The following is an 18617-nucleotide window of genomic DNA, read 5'->3' as shown; positions in this document are numbered from 1 at the left end:
TAAATCAAAACATACTAAATGCATGCAAATTGTCAAAACAACGTATCTCAAGAATGGATTTGGGTATTAAGTCGGAACTTTCAGAGATTACTTAAAAGGGAAGATCAATTGACAAAAAGGTGGTATATACACATTACTACTAACACTAACACCACTGCTACTCTTACTAATACTACTTCTGCTACAAAACGACTCCAACTACTGCTTCAATTGCAACAACTTGTAAGGATTAGAGTGTTAAGGTGAAAAGGGCGTCAAAAAGGGATCAAAAGCTCACATCAGCATTATCTTGGAACGGCTTACCGTGTCAAGATGAAATCCCAGGGCATCATGAAAAGGGATGTTAAACTGACAAAAAGGCAATATTTACATGCTACTACCGCTATTAATACTGCTGCTACTAGTGTTGCTATTACTCCTAATACAACACTATCACTGCAACTACTTCTCCAACTATCCCCATGACTACTGTGATACTAGTGCTATTAAGGGTAAAACTATGAAGGTAAATTTTGAAAGAAGATGGATGCCAATTTCGAAATAACAAAAGACACTATGTGCATTTCAATTGTCAAAACAGCACATCTTAAGAAATGTTTTATTTATTAAGTTGGAACTCATAGAGAATGCTTAAAGGGGAAGATCAATTCAACAAAGGGCAATATGGCCACACTACTACTACTACTGCTACCACTGCTTTATTTACTAGTTCTACTACTAATATTGCTGTTGCTCCAACTACTACTTTTATTTCAACTATTTGTAAAGCTGTGGTCATTAAGATGAAAATTTCAAGAAGTACATGAATATACAGTTATTAGAAGGACAAATCAACGTTGTCATAGCAATGGTTAATTGTATTAAGTTAAGTTCAATACTACTGCTGTGACTACTGTTGCAACTATACCTAAAGGTAAGAAGGTAAAACTTTCAGAGAATTTTTTCAGGGGGGGGAGAAAAACTATATCACAACACATCATCCGTATGCAGGTTGTCAATAGGGCATATCTGCGATATCAGGAACAGTTTTATGTATAAAATTAAAACTTGTAAGGCTTGTTTTGGGGAATGTTGAAATAACCAAAAGACAATATTTGTATCATAGTACTACAATTCCTACTCCTACAACTACTACTACTGCTATTACTATTGTTACTACTACTGCTCCACTGCTACTAAAGTTAATACTACTACCATTAATTTCACCACTGCTACTATTAATGCTACTGCTATAACTACTGGTGCTACTACTACTGCTACTAAACCTGCTACTAAACCTGTATTTAAAATTTAGAGTAATATTGAAACTGTATTGAACAAGATCGGAACACACTTTACCCACACAGGTGGTCATGAGAACGTAAAAGCAATGCTTCAGAAACGGTTGATGGTATTAAGTTGAAACTTTCATCGTGTGTTAAAACATCGTGTGCTAAAACTGGCATGTTAAAAAAAGCACTATGTGCATACTGCTACCAATACTACTACTGCTACTGCAACTATTGCTACTACACAAGCTAAGGGTATTAAAGTGAAGCTTTCAAGAAATAGTTAACCGGTTGTTAAACTAAATCCAAACGAACTATGATCATGTAGACTGTCGAAAGAGTGATAAAGCAATGTAACAATAACAGCTTACATTATTAAGTTAAACCTTCCAGGGTTAGTTGTGGCGAATTTTGAACTAGCCAAGAGACACTAAGTTTATACTTTTGGAGCTAATTCTTAGGTTACTGTTACTACTGACACAAAGGGCATGAAGTTGAGACTTTTAGTGAATTTATAGGGGGAGTTTCAACTAAACAAAAAAAACTATATACATGCAGGAATTAAAAGGGCATATAAGCAATATCATAGCACTGCTTTATCTTAGCTAGTAATGTCATCGATATTTTAAAGGAGCTATTTGATTGGAAATCAAAAGTTCTAGTGCCTTTTTTAAGAGTCAAATGTGATTTGAGGGCAATCAGCCCTCCTCTTTTGCTGATAATTTTCCTAAGACTTCCAATCAAAATATTGAGACAGCCATTAACTTCAGTATAGCTGATCAATCTAGTAACTATATGTCTAGGGTTATTGGGTAGTTCAACCCCCAAAAGTTGCGCAATTTGCCTATTATGCTTTAAAACTAAATTTTGCTTTAAAATTAAGTCAGAACACACTGTCTTTATCCTGGTTGCTAATAAGACATCTCAGCAATATTCCAAGAACAACTGAGGCTATTAAGTTCAAAATATTATTCGAAATTTTACACTACTTCATCTCTTAAAATTTAAATAAATTAAAAGAGTGTAGCCTAAGTGTATTCAAGCTGTCAAGGAGCATAGTTAGAATTTCTTGGGAAAGGTATTCAGTTTTATTTTTCAGGCCGACTAGAGGAGGTATAAAACTAAATTAAACATTACTATTTGTGTCAAGATTTTCAAAAGGGTGTATGTTTTCAAAAATTGTTGAAAAATTTTCTCCAGCATGCAAACAGCAGTGGCTGGCATTTATCCCCCTGCGACCACCCCCCGGAAAATATTACCCCCCGTGGAAAATACCCTTCCTCCCTCACGGAAAATACCCCTCCGCGGAAAATAATCCCCGCGGAAAATACCCTCCGGTAAATACCCCCAGCAAAATACCCCTGTGGAAAATACCCCCTCGCGGAAAATCCCCCTCCGCGGAAAATACCCCCCCCCCGTGGAAAATACCCTCCGGTAAATACTCCCCCGTGGAAAATAAGGCTTTCAAAATTTGAGAATTTTATTTGGAATTTTATTTTGCTGCGATGTTTTTTTTTGTTTTTTTTTCAGCTAGCAAAATTTCCAGATACCTCTCTATTGTTCTGTAATTTTTAATGGGCATATACCTAAAAAGAATTATTTACTGACTTTAAGCTGTCCAAATACCCTCCCCCCATTTTGTGCAAATATATAGCCCAAATTATATATTTCTAATATATTATGTTACTTTTCTTTGTCTTGTGTTGCGCTAAACTGAAAAAAACTAAAGAAGAGACCTCTAGTTTAACACAGCGTAAACTTGAGTAAGTGGCCAATAATGCACAAGTTCCAAAACTCCCCCTACGAAAATTACAAAAATAAAACTCAAACAAAATTCTCAGATTTGGAAAGCCTTCTTTTCAACGGAGGGGGGTATTTTCTGGAAGGGTATTTACTGTGGGGTAAGGTATTTGGACAGTTTGAAGTCAAAACACAATTCTATCTAGGTGTATGATCGCTAAAAAAAATACAGAACAATAGCGAGTCATCTGGAAATTTTGTTAAATAAAAAAAAAAAAAAAAACATTAATAATAATAATCCCAGTATATAGTAAATGTAATGTTTCATTTAAGTCTTTTTTCCAAGTGTTAAGTATTCAATGACCGTTTTTCAAGTATTAAGTATTAAGTATTACACAGTCCCCCGGCGACTTTGGGGGATTAATTCATCCTCAAAGACATAGTTATTGTATTTTTTTACTATGCCGAAAAAAATAGCTATCTCAAAATTTTGATCGGGTGACTTTGGGAAAAAAAAGCGTGAGAGGGGACTTAGTTGCCCTCCATTTTTGGTTACTTAAAAAGGGCACTAGAACTTTTAATTTCTGTTCAAATGAGCCCTCCCGCGACATTCTAGGACCACTGGGTTGATACGATCACCCTTTTGAAAAAAAAATACAAAACAAATCAAGCAAAAACTACAAAATTGCACATTTTTGCAGATAAGAGCTTGAAAATTCTATTGTAGAGTTCTCTGATACGCTGAATCTGATGGTGTAATCTTCATTAACGTTCTATGATTTTTAGGTTTTTTTTCGAAAGTAAGGCAAATTTTCTCAAGCACGTAACTTTTTATGTTTAAGACGAAACTTGATGAAACTTGTATATTTGAAATCGCATAAAAACCTGATCCTTTTGATGTATTTGGTATCAAAATTTAGAGTTTTTTAGAGTTTCGGTTACTATTGAGCCGGGTTGCTCCTTACTTACAGTTCATTACCACGAATTGTTTGATTACGGGAACAACAGAGGTCCTTAATTCAACACCCCTTAAATAACACTTCATAGCCATAATTTCCGCTAAAGCTTTCCGAGTATTGAGGTGACTCCAAAGTGAGTTGGCTCCAGTTACGGGCACCCTATCTTCTAGAAAACTTGGCACGCAACTTATGTTTCTGTTTAATTCTATAGTTGTGTACAAACTTCAAATGGCATTTTACGATTATGGCATTTAAAACCTTAAAATTTTAATGGTAGTCCATGTCATAAATTAGTTGTAAAAAAAGTATTCTATTTGGAGGGGGTAGAAAGATAATGCGTATGGTAAGCTAAAAAAGAAGAAAAAACAATATTTGGTAGTACCACAGGGTTGCACCAAAAGCGGTTGTGCTATATTGGGACAGGTCTAATACCATCGGAAACTGAAAGTTCTAGTGTCATTGTCAAGCAATAGAAGAGATGGTACCGCAGGAAAGTGCCAATCTCTGCCATCTAATTTCAAAGACATACAAATTTATTTTTTCAAAACTTTCCTGACAATTAAAACGAAATGAAAATGTCATATTCAAAACGAGTAAGACATTTAATAAAACAGTGAGCACTGTAAAAAGAAATAATTTAAAAAAATTTTGTACTATCGCAAAAAATAAATAAATAAAAACGAAACAAGCTTAATCAAATTATTGCATGTATAAAAGATGTAGAAAAAAAAATAAAAATGCACAAACGCTCCGCAAAAAATACAAAAGGAGAAACAAAAGAAAAACTTAGTTTAGTTACGGACACTAGTGCAGAACCTTATTTAGTCATGCCTTCAAACAACTAGATGGTTGAACGACCCCCCCCCCCCCAGCACAAGTTGAAAGTTTACTGTTACAAGGATCCGGGAAGACTTTGAATGATTAGAGCCCAAGAATATGTCTTGTTAAAGATGAGAAAATTTCCCTGTTGAAAAATATTCTAATTTCCCCATCCCCAAGTGTTCAGACCAGTGCGTAGCGGTGCAAACTTCATTATTAAAAGTAGGATTGAGAGGCGTGTCCAAACTATAAGTTTGAGCAGGCACAAGCCGAACAATTTATTTTGGGGATGCCTGCAAAACCCAGGGGAGGGGATTATAAGTAAAAGCCCGAAAATGGAGTATTAAGCAAGAAACACCGAAAGCTATAGTGGAGAAGTTAAATTAAGGATGTTTAATAAGAGATGGAGGCTGTTCAGGAGCCTAACTATGGTAATTCACATAAAAAACATGCGAAAACATTTTAGGAAGTAAAGTTTCTTTACGCAAATACTTCGCAGAACTACCAGATTTTAGGCTGAGTTTACTCGGCCCTTAAGACAAACCACATGCTTTTAAATAACCTGTTGAAAGTCATTTAAATAAATATAAAAGAGGAATTTAACTTCCAATCTCTTTTTATTAAAGGAATTTGTCTGGACTAATTGTGCGCATAGCTACTGGAACAAGTAACCCCCACCCCTCATATTGTGAATTGACACTTTTAACACTTTGGAACGATTTTTTCCATATTATTATGACGGTTTATAACTTTTTGTTCAAGGATTAGTTTTAAAAACTTTTCCCACAAAATAAGATTTTCAAAGTAAAAATAAGAGCTACTTTAAACCAGAAAAAGAGCAGAAGTAAAATAAAATCATCATCCAAGTGTAAAACTATCGCAAATCACTATCAATAAATAAATGAAACCCAAAACGAACAGGAATTATAAAAAATAACGAAGTCAAACACAAAAACGAGCAGAAATTTACAGGAGTAGGGATGATACCCCCATGTCTTCTGTTTTGTAAATGATTAGTTTTTTTAAAATAAACAGCAATAAAGATCTAAATAAACTATACTCTAACTATAAAATATACCTATACGAAACTAACTATACTTAGGGATCCGGTATTTAAAACCAACTAACAAATGTTTTATTTACTATTTTCAATTCCATGGTTTGATTATAAATGATATTTGATAAATTCTAAGTCTGTAAAATATCAGAAATTATCTCATGAATCACTTACTGATATCGTCGTTTTTTTTATTTTGAGTTGATAACTTTTGAACGAAATGAAAGAAAAATAGAAATGAAAAAACACAGCAAGAAATTTAAAAAAAGGGAGACTCAAATAGTCTAGACAGGAATGTTGCAATCTGAAATAATCTATACAGGGTTGTCTTAATTTCAATTAAATTACTGTCAATGTCATTTATATGTTTAATCTTATTTTAGTTATTTATTATTTCATTAATGATTTTCATCTTATTTCATCCTAATTTTTCTTTGTTTTTTCTTAAATTTAGTTTTAATTTTTCATTTTGAATTATTTGCGTTATTTCTCTTAGCTTATCTAATTTACTTGGCCTTTTATTGACGTCCAGTTGAAAATATAGGCGAGGTAACCTTTGTCTAAATTCGACTCTCAATTTTAAAGTTCTGACCCTTTTCTTTGAAATCGATCTATCGAGCTCTCCACCTATCCTGCTATGATTTGCAACACGCTATTTCCTTAGTAAAATATTATATATAACTAACAAAACCGATCTTTGAAAATCTCTATTTTTTCTACGTGTAGCTAACTATTTTCTGTACACTCTCCGTGTACAGTACATACAGTTTATTGATTAAAATAGGTTTTGGTTTTCGCGTGAGTTCCACCCAAAAATTGATTTGTAAATTTTAAACACTTGAAAAGTGGACTCATCAACTATTTGAACACCACATTGATGTTCAGTTAACACAATTATAAAACATATAATATGAAAATCCATTTGGACCAATTCTCTCTTAAATCTCATTTTATCTTTGAAGTAAAAAAAGGAAAACAAAACAATAAAAACTCGTGGTACTTTCCGGATGGAGAGAATTTTGACAAGCGAATCAACCACTTTTATCTGCTACCTCTGTGAAGTGCAGAATACATGAGCAAAACGCCTTATTAGGGATACGTGGCAACAACGTACCTGTTGCGCTGCCTTTCTTGTCTTATTTTTTTCATCACTCTACAGCATGGGACAAGATAAGACAAAAGGGCGGCCATTTTGGCGATACAGGGATAGTGAAACAAGAAGAAAAGATTCTTCTGAAATAACAAAACATTGGAACAGTTCCCCCCGCCCCGCAAAAAAAAATTCTAGGCAACTAAATAGCATTAAACTGAAGCTGTCCTAGCTCTAAAAGTACCCGTCATAATAATCAAGTCTTCAAAAGGGTCAGATGCAGATTATTTATCTCTTTCATTTTTCCAGAAATTATTTTGGGAAAATCGGTCTTTAAATACCAAGTTGTTTTATTCATTCCCCATAGATCATCGATGTTTCTCCTAATGTGTTATTAAGTAATACTATAAAATGGAAGATTTTTTTTGTTTAACTCTTATTACGACATTAAAAATTCCTATTATTTTTTTTCCGGAAATTTTACATTTTGGTATTTCTTGTTTTTCTTATCTAGTAAGGCTACACAAAAAAGATGGAAGGAGACTAATCAAACATTGCTTTTAATTAATGAGACTAATTTGGATAAGACTACTATATGAGCTGGCACTTTGAAATCATATCTAAAGTGAAGTGTCATCCACCCGTAAATTTCCTTTGACGTACTAGGGGTAGCTGGAAAAGCTATATCTCTTTTTCCAACGGGTAGACAGATCGTTTTAATCTTTTCCTAAATAACACCAATTTCCCCGAAAAAGAGTTCAATCTATAAATTTTTAAATCTCGTACTTGTAGCTGTCAGACTTAATATATATTGATTCAGTTAAAAAGTTATATTGGAAGCTAAACTTTTTGGAAATAGAATTAAGTTGAGTAATTATACAACTAAATATAAGCCCTTCGATAGTGTAAATAAATAAAAAATAATTTTCAACTGGAAATTAGTACCAACATTAAAACTCAGATCGAAAAAAAGTATTCCGTGAATAAGGGGTTTGCTCCCCTCCTCGATACCTTGCTCTGAACGTTAAAACTTATATTACTTTAGAAAAAAGCTTCTTATTCAAATTAAACAGCTCTTGTATTTCAAATGTCGTTCCTAAAAAATTGGGAAAAACAGTTAAATTGTAGTATAAAGATCAAGGCACAGAGGAGTGGGGCAGCCCCCTCATAAACAAAATAATTTCGGTTCACTTTGAGATTTAACTTAAGTTCCTTTCTTTCAGTGGAAAAAAACCTTGTTTTTATTTCTTTTCTAATTGGTTTTCAATAACGGTAACGGTAAATAACGGTAAATATGGCTCCCCTTCCATGAAAAACTTCTTCACCTTACCGGAAACAAAACTTTAGAAAGTTTCTCCCAGGAAAAATCTCCCCCCCCCGTAAAACAACCTCTAGACAAGTCATTATTGATCAAGTCAGGGAACTATAAGTTTCATGTATAGAATTTTTCGGTCCTTGTAATTCCCATTGTGTACTTTTTATTTGATTTCAAAATAACTAATTTTGGATTGAAAGTACTAAAAGCAACCATTTTTCCAAGAAAGTTCACAGTATTAAAAGCTCTACTTGGGAGTAAATATATTAGATATAACAAAGTAGGGAGGGGGGGAAACGGTAAAATCCCAGGAGGAATCAACCCAGGCAAGCAGCCCACGGAAATAAAAGAAAGATTCGATATCATGACGCGGAGACGAAGAAAATTTTAACAATGTGGGTGATGGGTGCATCACAAGATTTTAAAACAGAGAGGGGAGCGGCTAGTGCTTAAGAATTACATTTAACACACTGAATTGTTCTTAAAGGCTGTCAGTATGGAAGGAGAAGGAGACTAAGTGAGATTTGCTTTCAGAAAAAAATTAGTCTAATTCATTCAATTTCCACAAAAACTAAAGCACATGAGTTTTCGACAGTCGAGGTAGTATAAATCCTCTTTTCCTGCTTCGGGGTCCGACAGGTTTCCCTGACAAATCGACCCCGTAAAATTTCCTCCGAGGAAATTCCCCCCAAAAAATCTCTCCCGACAGTTTTTCCTGGCAAATTCTCCATAAATGAAAAACTGAGGAGAAAAAGGCAAGTTAAGACTATATTAATAGAAAAAAAAGTGAATAATTGTAGACCAGCTGTAAAAATAGGAGTGATGGTTGGCCAATGAGCAAGGGAGGGGAATGCCAGATGCCTAAAAAAATCATTTCAATGCTCTAATTGTCTAAATCTCCATGAACTTTCAGATAAATATAGATAGTGGCATAGGGGAGAAGGGGTAGGAATTAATATCTTATCTCCCTTCATTTAGACTAAACCTGAATAAGGGCAATGGAGGAGGCTACCTTTCCTCTAATTGCATAAAAAAAGTTATGGATATTTATTTTCAATCTTTATTTAGCTATATTAATTTCCTTCGTATTTCCTAAAATTGTTTGCAGTGATGTGTAAGTACACATCAGTTATTATGAAGGACAGTTGGTGGATCATTTTGTAGTTAGGGGGAGATTCTTTAAAAAATGTATTTTAATACCTAAGAATCCTAGCTCTTATTGATCCTTCTTGTAAATATAGAATTTGTTCTAGGGAAGGAGGAGGTACTCATTGATATCCAGTCCCTCTTGATTTCTGGGAATATTTCTGGTGGACCCCTTTGTTATTAAGGTATAGAGTAACCTTAAAACCCAAACCGCGGGTTTTAAGGTTATCTGTTATAATTTTGTTGAGAACAAAAAATATCAAAAAATTTGCATCAAAGGATGGCAAAACCCCCAGAGACTCTGGAATAAGGATAGTAAATTATGCGAAGCATGCCTATTAATTATTTACAGATATATTTTATAGTGACAAAATGAGGGGTATTTTTGATATTGGGAGTCCAGTATTGAAATACTTTCAGAAATTATATTCTTCGTCAAAATCATCATCAATCTTTTGATGTGGGAAAGGGGATGCCCAGAAATTTGTCACAAGAAATTTTTTCCTGATCAATTTGAAATTGACAATCATAAGTCCTTGACCAATAAGGACTAATATACAAAATTAATTTAAAGGATTTTTGGATTCTTTCGGATATATTCGCCCATTAAAACCCTAATTTAACAAATCAACAGCTTAAATTTTAATTGTACCTTTACAGTTCCTAGTCACCACTCTTTCCACCAACTCTTTTCATTACCAGTGTGCTCTCACCCCCCCTCCCTATTAACCAAATATTGGCTACAAAAAAGTTTTGAGTTTTGAATATAACCTATGACAGAAAGGATGGAGATGCCATTGTATAAATGATAATCATTATATTCATCCAGTATTCGGGAAGAAAGCTTTAATCACGATTCTCATCTAATAAAAACATCAAATAATGTTTACAAACCTTCTATTAAAACAGCAGCAAAAACTAAAAATTTAAACAGCTTTATCGTCAGTAATCCTTAGAATTTCCGCTATGACAGATGTTAGAAACCGCAAATTCACGGAGATTGACTCACGGTCTTCCAAAGCTGCCAGTTTATTACTAAGAGACTGTTTAATGATGAAAAACCCGTTTTCTTAATAGCTTCTCTTAGCTGAATTCGAAGGATAAGTTTCAATAAGGCTGTTTAAGTTTTAGTTTTGTAGTTTTTTTATTAGAAAGTTTGTGTGAATTTTTTTGCTGTTTTTATTGAGTTCTTTTTTTATATTTTGAAGAACTTCGTGGCAACAAACTCTAAGGAACGACGCTGCTCAATAGTAACCGAAACTCTAAAAAATGGAATTTGACATCAATAAATAAATCAAATCGACTTATTATTCTAATTCCGAAAAAACAAGATTTAATAAGTTTCTTGTTACCCATCGAAAGCTACGAGCTTAAGAATATTTGCCGTATTTTTGAAAAAGGTGGAAACAAACTCTGAAAGTCAAGGAATCGTAATGGAAATCGTAGAATCAGACTCTGTGTGTCAGAGAACTCTCTGGTTGAGAAATCAAGGTTCTCAGTTGAGGATTCAAGTTGAGGATTCAATAGATACCTCCAAAAAATTGAATTATTACATTAATTTCAAATATATAAAATTCATTATATTTTTTGTTACCTATCAAAGGCTACAAGTCTGAGAAAATTTCACTAATTTTTGAAAAAAGGGGAGGAGGGAACACCCCATAAAAGTGAATAGGTCTTAATAAAAAGTAAACCATCAGATTCCCTATCAAATTACCATACTATATAAGTTTTAACCTCCCATCTGCAAAAATGTGAAATTTTCTGTGTTTTTTTTCCAGAAGAAACATCACGGACGCATATTTATTCGCTGTCTTTCATTAAATAGGAAGATCGCATCGAACAAGTGGTCCTAAAATATTGGGAGATAACTCATTCGAAAAAAAATCGATAGTTCTAGTGTTTTTTTAAGTGATCATAAGGATTTCAGGGCAAATAGTCCCCCTCCGACGCCCCTTTTTTCCTCACAGTCGTTCGATCAAAATTTAATGATAGCCGTTTTGTTCAACACAGTTGAATGATCCAGTAACTATGCCTTTGGGAATAACATACCCCCTCAAAGTCCTTGAAGATAGGTTTGTATTTTATAAAATTGGCCCATTGTCTACGTAAAGTATTTGTTTTTTGGAAGAAACAGACGTTTTTCAGGAAGGGGGGATTTTCTGCTAGGGAGCTTTCTAAGAGGAAATTTTTTCGTGGTGAAGGACGTTGTTGGGCGGGGTGGGGGGTTGTGAATTTCTGGAAAACCTTTCATATGGAGGAGTGTGAAGATTTCTGGAATGATTTTTAAAGAATCATAGATTATCATCACATAAATTATGATCATAAAATTTGTTTCAAATGAAACTGCACACAGAAAAATATTTCACCCGGAATCGCCCGCAAGGAATATTGTGGGGGAGGGTTTTCCGAAAAAAATTGAATTTTCTTGGCAAAATTTTCATGGCGGTGGAGGTATTCTATGCATAAAGAACTGTTCATGAAGGTGTTTTCCGGGGGGATGGATTTTTCATGGAGGGGAACTTGATTACCCGGCATTATTTAAAATGGATTAAAAATTGGAAAAGAAAACAAGTTTTTTCAACAGATAGTAAGGAGCAACATTAAAAATTAAAGCGGACGGAAATTATTTACCTATATTAGGGAGGTTGCCCTCTCCTCCATATCTTGCTCCTTCCATAAAGGTAGCTCTTTACGCTAACACTAAACTGGTTAAAGAAGAACCAATTTCAAAGGGACCAATTTTTTGAATATTTCTTTTTCATATTAGGCCTTTAGGCCCAAGGACTTGTGGCTTTAAATTTCAAATTGGTAAGGAAAACAATTCTTGTGGGTTGATTTCTGGGCCTCTGACCCCTCCCCCTTCCCACAGCGAAATGTTGATGATTATTTTGACCAGAAAAATAACACCTAAAATTTTCATGTCACTGGATTCCCGAGATCAAACTGGACAACTTATTTTTTCCACTATAAAATATATCAGTAAAGAATTGATACTTCGCATTATTACGGTCCTTATCCCAGGTTCTCCTGGAGCTACGTCATCCTTGGAAACAAATGTATTGATATTTTCTCTTTCTAACAAAATGGATACCTCAAAATACATATCAACTGGCCTAAGGGGTTACAAAGGGACCATATATAAACAAGTTTCTTGAAAAAGGGATAGTTGCTCTCCAATCACTTTTGACTTTTAAAAAGGGCACTAGAACTTTCAATCTCCGATCTAATGAGCATCCACTAAAGTTTTGTACAGCCATGAGGCAGGCTTAGGAAGGGCAGCCACTGTCTTTTTCTTTTTTTTGGGGTGGGGATGGGTTGGTCCGAGGAGGGTGGGCCAGGGGTTAGCTCCAATTATTTTTGAAATAAAATATTGTTAATGAGTTTTTTTCTTTTTTTTTGGGGGGGGGGAGGGGAGGATGGACCATGGAGGGAGTACCAGGGGTAAGTTCCAATGATTTTTGGAATAAAATATCGTTAATATGTTGTTGTTCTTTTTTAATCCATTTCAAATAGGATTAAAAATTGGAAAAGAAAACAAGTTTTTTCAACAGATAGTAAGGAGCAAGATTAAAAATTAAAGCGGACGGAAATTATTTACCTATATTAGGGAGGTAGCCCTCTCCTCCATATCTTGCTCCATCCATAAAGGTAGCTCTTTACGCTAACACTAAACTGGTTAAGGAAGAACCAATTTCAAATGGACCAATTTTTTGAATATTTATTTTTCATATTAGGCCTGTAGGCTCAAGGACTTGTGGCTTTAAATTTCAAATTGGTCAGGAAAACAATTCTTGTGGGTTAATTTCTGGGTCTCTGACCCCTCCCCCTTCCCACAGAGAAATGTTGATGATTATTTTGACCAGAAAAATAACACCTAAAATTTTCCTGTCACTGGATTCCCGAGGTCAAACTGGACAACTTATTTTTTCCACTATAAAATATATCAGTCAAGAATTGATAGTTCGCATTATTGCGGTCCTTATCCCAGGTTCCCTTGGAGCTACGTCATCCTTGGAAACAATTTTATTGATATTTTCTCTTTCTAACAAAATGGATACCTCAAAATACATATCAACTGGGCTAAGGGGTTACAAAGGGACAATATATAAATAAGTTTCTTGAAAAAGGGATAGTTGCTCTCCAATCACTTTTGACTTTTAAAAAGATCACTAGAAATTTCAATCTCCGATCTAATGAGCATCCACTAAAGTTTTCTACAGTCATGAGGCAGGCTTAGGAAGGATAGCCACTGTCTTTTTCTTTTTTTTGGGGTGGGGATAGGTTGGTCCGAGGAGGGAGGGCCAGAGGTTAGCTCAAATAATTTTTAAAATAGAATATTGTTAATGAGTTTTTTTTGAGGGGAGTGGAAGATGGGCCATGGAGGGAGGACCAGGGGTAAGTTCTAATGATTTTTGGAATAAAATATCGTTAATATGTTGTTTTTTGTTTTTATTTTGGGGGGGGGGGGGCGTCAGGTCACGGAGGGAGGGCCAGGGGTCATCTCCTATGATTGATCATTGATAAGTTTTAATTTAGATCTAGTTTTAATTTATCATTGATGAGGGGGTAGGAGGAGGCTGGATCCTGGAGGGAGGACTTGGGGTCAGCTCCCATAATTTTGGGAACAAAATATCATTAATAAGTTGTGACTTTTTGTTTTTTTGGTGCGGGGGGGGTCGTCGGTCCATGGAGGGAGGGTCAGGGGTCAGCTCTTATGATATATCATTGATCTTGTATTTTAGATCTAGTTTTAATTTATCATTGATGAGGGGGTAGGGGGAGTTTGGGTCTTGCAAGGAGGACCAGGGGTCAGCTCCCATAATTTTTTGAATGAAATACCATTAATAAATTGTTTTTTTGTGTGGCGGGGGTGTCGGGCCCATGGGTGAGTTCCCATAATCTTTGATAATAATGTCGCTAATAAGTCTTTTTTTTATTGGAGGGGGGGGAGGGGGAGGTCCTGCAGGGAGGTCAAGGGGTTAGCTCCTTTAAGTTTGGAAACAAAACATCGTTTATAAGTTATTTTGAGGAGGGGCGGGGGTCGAACTCATCTGATCTTTAAACCGTCTTAAAAACCCTTAAATAATGACAGTTATACCCCAGTTATGTTATACCCCAGGGTATAACATTCAACACCTGCCCCCGGGTTCTGGGGGCTTGTGTTGACCCTTGAGTTTTTGTATTCTGATCTTTGGACTTATTTCAACAAAATGGCTATCTGAAAAATTCGATCAGATTGATTGGGGGTAAAGAGAACAGGGGGCTAGTTGCCCTCCAGTCTCTTTTTACTCTGAAAAGGGAACTAGAACTTTCAATTTCTAGCAGAATGAGCCCCCTCCAAATTTTATGCAACCCCCCACCCCCACGAGCTCCCGGGCTCTGGGGGGTTCTGTAAGTTTCAGAGTTTTCATTATATGACCTTTGGTCTATTTTGGAAAAATAATTATTTAAAAAATTCAATCGGACACATTTGGGGAAAAGAGGATTGGTGGATGCGGAGGGGCTAATTGCCATCGGAGCACTTTTGACTCTTAGAAAGGGAATTAGAAATTTCAATTTCTAGTCATTGAATCCCCTCCGTAGTTTACTTTTTCTATAAAGACCTTATATACCCCCGGGGAATAATTTACAACCCTTACCCGGGCTTTGGGAGGGGGTATGTTGGCACCAAAGTTTTTGTTATTTGATCGTTGGACTATTTCAAACAAATTGTCTATCTCAAAATTTTGATTGGATGCATTTGAAGAAAAAGAGGGTGTGTGAGGGGGGAGGGGTAGATGCCTTTCAACCACGTTTGACGCTTAAACATATAACTAAAACTTTCAGTTTCGAATCAAATGAGCCACCTCTGAAGCTTATACGACCACCCCTTACATAAAACCTTACATGCCCCGGGACATGACTTAGAACACCTTGCTCTGGGCTCTGGGGGGTTATTTCAACCCTGAGGGCTTGTTATTTGATGTCTAAACTATGTTTAACAAAATGGCTACCTGAGAATTTTTATCAGATAGGTTTGGGGTGAAAAGGGTATAGGGGGTAGGATCCCTTTTGACATTTAAAGAGATTACTAGAACTATCAATTTCCAATCAAATTAGCCCCCTCTGAAGCAAATAAGAACACCTCTTCCATATAAAGTGCCTCTGAAAAAATAAAATAATGCTTCATGGCCTTTACTATAGGCAACGCTATAGCGTCACCTCTGATAATTATTAAATAAAAAAAAACAAGTTTCTTTAACTGAAAGTAAGGAAAGACGTTAAAACTTAAAACGAACAGAAATTATTCCGTATATGAAAGGGGCTGTCCCCTCCTCAACGCCTCGTTCTTTACGCTAAAGTTTTTCATTGTTTACAAAAAATAGAGTTGTGAGAAAGTCAAACTTTAGCGTGAAGAGCAAGGCGTTGAGGAGGGGACAGCCTCTTTCATATACGGAATAATTTCTGTTTGTTTTAAGTTTTAACGCCGTTCCTTACTTTCAGTTAAAACGAACTTGTTTTTTTTTTATTTAATTTGTGAACGCTTTTGAATTAATGCAGGTTTTGATTTTGGCTGACCGTACATGAATAATTAAAACAAAATTTGAATATTAATTTTACTTTTATTTGGTTAAATGGCTTTCTCGAAACTTTTTAAATTTTATTTACGAACGTATTTATTAGTAATAAATATACCAAACTTACGAATTAACTTACGTAACGAACTTCTAAATACATATATTTTTAACAAATATATGAGAGGGTTCGGTCCCTAGTAAATACCTTGGTCTTTAAGCTAAAGTTTGAATTTTGTTCCAATTCTTTAAAAATGACCCCTTAATCACAAATGCCGTTAATTAGAATAAATAGCTCTTATGAAAGTACTGAAAATCTTTGGCTTAAAGAGCGAGGTATTGACTAGGGGGTGAACCCAATCATATACGTAATGTTTTTGTTCGTTTTAAGTTTTGATGTTGCTCCTTACTTTCAGTTGAAGAACTTGTTTTTTTATATAGAATTTCTAATCTTTTTTTGAATAATGCTGGGAAATCCAGCGCCCCTTCATAGCAATGTCCCTTCCCCCATAAGACTTCCTTCATGGACAGATCCTCCCACATAATGTGGATATATCCTAAAGGACATAGTTATCGTATTTTCGACCATGCTGAACAAAATCGCTATCTCAAAATTTTTATCGGGTGACTTTGGAAAAAAAGAGCGTGAGAGGGGCCTAGTTGCCTACCACTTTTTTGATCACTTAAATAGAGAACTAGAACTTTTAATTTCAGTTTAAATGATCCCTCCCACGATATTTTAGGACGACTGGGTCAATACGATCACCCCTGGGAAAAAAAAGAGACAAGAAATAAACACACGCCCGTGATCTTTCTTCTGGCAAAAAATGCAAAATTTCACATTTTTGTAGATAGGAGCTTCAAACCTCTGCAATAGGGTTCTCTGATACGCTGAATATGATGGTGTGATTTTCATTAAGGTTCTATAACTTTTAGAGGGTCTTTACCCTTTTTTCGAAAATACGCCAAATTTTCTCAGGCGCTTAACTTTTGATCAATAGAACCTAACTTGATGAAACTTATATATTTGAAATCAACATTAAAATCTGATTGTTTTGATGTAGGCCTATATATTGGTATCCGTTTTCTAGAGTTTCGGTTACCATTGAGCCGGGTCGCTCCTTACTTACAGTTCGTTACCACGAACTGTTTGACAAATGTAAAAGATATGACTCGGGGCAAAAACTTAACTTGTCTACTGTTATATAAATCGCAGAATTCGTGAACGCTGCAAGAAGTTACACCTCTGATCAAAAACTACTTGCAACAGGCATAACTGAAACCTCAAATATTGAGGGAAAGTAAGTACCATCAATATTTCTGAATTTTAATATGTTATTTTTAAAACATTTTTAGGGCAATTTCAAAAAATTCCCTAAAGCTCTCTAAATCAAATTGCGCCGGATCGAAAGAAAGTACATCACAGGCGTTGCCATGGCCAAAAACCTTATTCATGAAACTTATATTCCCAACTGGTGCGTTCTTGTTTTCTTGTTGTTGTACTGATAGCAGTGCAGTGGAACATTAGAAGGAGCTGTTTAGGGGCTCACTTTTAATCAGAGAATTGTTGCACATATGGTTTTTTTTTAACTAACAAAACATAATTCCGAAAATGAAATCTATTTTTGACAAAAAAAAAGTTGCTATGGATACCACACAAGAGAGATAAAAGAGTAAAAAATTATCCAAAACCCATAGTAACCAAAGATGGAAAAATACCTGAAAGTCCCAACGTCATACCCCAAGCTGCTCCTGAGATACGAACAATGCATGGATAGAATACTCGCTAAATTTTTAGTATCGGCTTAAACTATTTCATAGAATTATACGTATAAAGGGGTATGCAAGTGAGCACAGGCTATTGTGAAGGAGGGGCGGCGAGTTCTTTTTGTAGACTGGTAGGAGGCAGATTCTTCAAAGAGTTAATTGATTTCATTTAAATTCTGCAAACAGTTCATTTGCCAAAATACTCTATATTTTTATAAGGCCTTTGGTATAAAATAAATTTTTTGGAAGGGGATGGGGGCTGTAAAAAAACTAAATTATTGCTCTAGTCAAACAGTTCGTGGTAACGAACTGTAAGTAAGGAGCGAGCCGGCTCAATAGCAACCAAAACTCTAAAAAACAGAATTTTGATACCAATAGATACATCAAAAGAATCAGATTTCTATGCTGATTTCAAATATATAAGCAAGTTTAGTCTTACTTATCAAAAGTTATGTGCCTGAGAAAATTTGCCTTATTTTCTAAAAAAGGAGGAAACACCCCCTAAAAGTCATAGAACTATAATGAAAATCACACCTTAAGATTCAGCTTATCAGAGAACCCTACTAAAGAAGTTTCAAGCTCCTATATATTCAAAAATTTGGAATTTTGAATTTTTTGTCAGAAAAAAGATCACGGTTGCGTGTTTGTTTGTTGTTTTTTTTTCGTTTTTTTTTCCCCAGGGGTGATCGTATCGAACCGGTGGTCCTAGAATATCGTAAGAAGGCTCATTCAAACGAAAATTAAAGGGGGGAGGGGGTTGGGGGGGTTGGATGTTACATGGGAGGATCTTTCCATGTAGGAAGTTTTCATGGGGGAAGGGACATTGCTATGAAGGGGGCGCCGGATTTCCCAGCATAATTTAAAAAAAGATAAGAAATTAAATAATAAAAAAACAATTT

The sequence above is a fragment of the Artemia sp. Qi Xiang Cuo genome, chromosome 1 (assembly GCF_049724085.1).
Source record: "Artemia sp. Qi Xiang Cuo chromosome 1, ASM4972408v1, whole genome shotgun sequence".
Taxonomy (NCBI): Eukaryota; Metazoa; Arthropoda; class Branchiopoda; order Anostraca; family Artemiidae; genus Artemia; species Artemia sp. Qi Xiang Cuo.
Note: the sequence above shows the minus strand (reverse complement) of the source record.